This window comes from Labrus mixtus, chromosome 5 (assembly GCF_963584025.1).
Source record: "Labrus mixtus chromosome 5, fLabMix1.1, whole genome shotgun sequence".
NCBI lineage: Eukaryota > Metazoa > Chordata > Actinopteri > Labriformes > Labridae > Labrus > Labrus mixtus.
In genome coordinates, this window is record NC_083616.1 from 12,644,665 (window position 1) to 12,648,710 (window position 4,046).

Consider the following 4,046-nt stretch of genomic DNA (forward strand, 5'->3'; position numbering starts at 1 on the left):
CATAAATGGAACTGGAACGTGTTATGAACTATTTTTCTGAATAATTGGGTTCATTTCATGTTGAATGTATTGTGCATTAGTGTTATCTCAATTTTCCTATACTTCCCATTTCAAAACAGGAACATAATGAAACAGAATCCATTATAATATCTGCTTAGAAATAAACCGTCAGGTATAATGCCATTCCAGGGGAAGACCGAGTTTGTTTGTTGCGTGAGTTAGGTGAAACTGAAAACGAAATTCACTTTTTGTATTACTGCCCGATGTATGATGACATCAGGGATGTTTCTTTTGACTAGATGATAATGAAAAACTTGAGTTGTGTTTTAAAAAAGGAACCTTTGTTATAGCAGATTTTGTTTGTAGAGCTTGGGAAAAAAGACATAACACGTTGTTTAAGACTGAACTGTGACAGGAGCCTGCAACTTTGTAATGTTACGATATGTTAATGTAAACCACTGCAACTGAATTTTCTGGTGTCTTATAAGCCCATGAGGGTTGGACACTCTGTGTGAATGACACGAAAATAAATTCAATCAATCAATCATATAGCATAGGTTATGTTAACCTGGTTAGGTTGGTATCAATCATAAAAAGATAAAACTATGGGATAATTGATCTTGTAAGAGATATCAGCTTTATATTATTACCTCACCCTTCCCATCTGTTTGACCCCTGTCAGAGTTTAGCTGCTCCAGCTTGAACTGAAGCCTGCTGCCATGCCAAGCTGGCGGAGGGTGTCGTGTTATCTCGGGGGCTCATGATGGAGATCAAACAGGCTGAGCGATGGCAGCACGCAGCCAAAGCTGCTCACCTGTCCTCGTACCTGAACAACCGGCAGCATCAGTCCCGCTGATGTCAGGGCCCCGAGCAGCTGAGTGAGGTGGCGGGGGGTGGCTTGACCGGGGCGCATGGGAGCACAAATGAGGACAGCTGCCTGGAACAGATGCCACCATTTGGAGAGCAATAGTGGGTTTTAACCGTGCGTGTTATTAGGTTGGGGGCCTCAGTGTGGAGAAGCTGCCATGCCATGCACTGTTTTCAAGCTCTAAAAATATAGACTCGCCCGTTTTACCTCAACAGGCTGTTTTATTAAAATTCCATCTATTCAAGTTTATGTGGAGAGGAAAGTGACAAGTGTTTGCTTTTTTATGCATCTCAAGAGATCACAAACACTCACTCACACAAACAGATGGTAAAGTGCCTTTATTACACACAGAGAGGAACGATAGAAGCCTGTGGTTCATCCTGCATGTTGAATAATATACTCCCTTTACATTTAAATTGATCACGTATGGAGTTGGTAACACTTCAAGGCATACTGTAGAGCTGCAATGAAGAAATAAATAAAGAAACAATCTGTGCTTTCTGATGAGCTATGTTTAGTGCAGACTCACATATCTGCTGCCAGACTGAAGTAGTTATAAAACTAGGTCTCTCACATCAGAATATGTGAAAAAGCAGCAATGTATATTATTATCACCTCTTCTGGGCTGTTTGACTGCTCCTTCCCTCTGATTCCAGCATCAAACCTGAAAGAATACATTCTCCTTTCTCTCAAGTAACTCCTTCAAATCAGAGCGACTCTGCAGCTCACTCTGTCGGAGCACGACATGTGCCGAGCAAATGTTCCTCCTGTAGTTGATTTAACTGTCATATCACATCTGCATCAGCAGCAGTGGAGCTGGATCCTGTGTTGAAACCCCTCATTAGTGTTTCAGTGCGCTCTGATTGCTGATTGACCAGATTGGGATTGCAGGCATCAAAGCTGTTTCCTCAGCCGAGTCACATCCGGCCCCATATTCCCTTCTTTATCCTCTCCTGCTTCTCGGGCTTTGGGAGGTTTTTTAAGGTTGGGTTCAGGTCAGATCTGATTGCTCTTTATTCAGGTCTGCTTTCTCCATCTCTGGCTGCCAAGTTTGCACTCTTATTGAAACTGTTGTTTAAAAGTCAGAAATCATTTGAACATTTGAAAGAGCATCAAAAACGCTTCCCTTTTTTGTACCAATTTTTGATCGCATGAAAAGTTTACACAAAGATTCAACAAAGTGCACAATAGACTGAGACATTAGTATTACATCCTCCAATAGATACACAAAACATCATTTTATTGAAGATAAGATGATTGTATACTTGCTCTGGCTTGAAATGAATCATACTTTTCAGGATTGTTGCTGAGACACATTACCACCCCTGTGAATGTAACTGTCTACCTGCTGTTTAAAACCATTAACCAGCAATCAGCTTTACCTCTATTTCACAGGATGAGCATAATATTACCCGCATGCCAATCGTAGCTCCACTTTGTCTCTCTGAACTCAATTTCATGACTGAATATATTTCATGCAATGCAACAAACTGCCAAAATGAGCTCCATGCTCATTCCTTTTCATTCCCTCATCATCTCTTTTTCTCCTTCTTGATGTGGATTTTAAGTCACATTTTCTTTACTCTTGGTGGAACTACTGAGTCGCCTCCTATGTTTTGGCATTAGGTTTTAATGACATGCAGCATTCATTGGCAGAGATGAGAGGGCGGTAGGCTTTAAAGGCTCTCTGAAGTGTAACGCTGCACCCAAATGGCTCATTGGGCCTTTCACGTCAATTTGGTATGATCTCTGCCATCTCTAAATGTAAATGAAAAAGCTTATGCAAATGGAAGGATTTTATATTCCTGCAAGGATTTAAATGTTTGTTTACTTATAGGGCTCCTTGGATGGATATGTGAGTTTTTTTGGGGGGTAAAACCAACTGTAGGCAAGATATATATTTGTGTATAGACGATACATATGTGTGTGTCCATATATGTATGTATATGTGTCCATTGAGTGTTACTATCTCTTTATGGCCATATTTAATAGTATAAATGTTTCTTATTATTTTTTGGGATTCTCGAATAAAGTTCTACTGACATCAATGACAATTACTGCGGATCTTCTCACCTGACACTAAAGGCATTCTTTTTTTCACTACCACATTAAGAAAATACTACGTAGGGTCCTCACCTCCATTGCGATCCTGGGTAGTCAGTCCTACTCTTCCCACCACTAATGACGCCCACTAATGACACAAACAAAAAAGAGGCTCTGTTGTGTTTCAAAGCCCAAAAAGTAATTTAAACAGCAGTAGAATAAGATTCCCAAATGCAAATGATGCAATGATAAAGTAGTGTGACAGAATAAATGCAGTGAAAAATGCTAAAGGCAAAAAGCACCCAATTTCATTGTGAAATAAATAACCAAACTTCACTATAAGTTTCTGAAGGGATTTTGTTTTTCATTATTTGATTCTAATTGGGTCCACAGAGGCTCTACAGAACATTCATATTTGAACTACCAGACGACAAAGTATAGATGCTGGCCTGGTTTCACAAGCCTGTATGCAGGCTCAACAAAGTTATAGGGATTGTGATTTATTCTTCAAATTGTTACATTGTTACATTTATTTAGAATTCCAGAGCTTCATTCAAAAAGCAACATCAGGACAGCAATGGTGCGAGTCTAAGGGACTTTTAAAGCAGCTTCTCTCTCAGGAGTGAGGGAAATATGGCCAGATGCAAGAAAATAATTGTTTATTTCATTGTCCCCTCTATTCTCCTTTTGATGAATTTGACATGCATTTAAGTAGAAGCAGGGGGCCGAGCAAGACACAAAAATGTAATCGTTTAATCATTATGAAAGAGATCATGTCAGCTAATGTAAAACGTGAAGTAAATAACATTTAGGCTATTTTGTTCAGTTGTTATTCATCATAAGAGTATGTATGCATCAATGGAACTAAGTAAAGAGGTTTGGTTGTAGAGGTACAGATGCAATGTTAACTGCTGACCTAAAGAAGGGTCTCCGGGGACTATTTTCTTTGACTCAGAAGCCTTAAGCTTGCCCTCAGTGCACTAAATCGTCATTTACAGTACTAAGTAGCTTGGACAATATGTCTGCACAGACTTTGTGCCAGTAGTTACAGAGTTGACTCTCACCGGCCCTACACTCTCAAGTTTGTTTTTGAGGACTGGAGGCTCACCGGAGCTCGGCTCATGTATCTTTCATC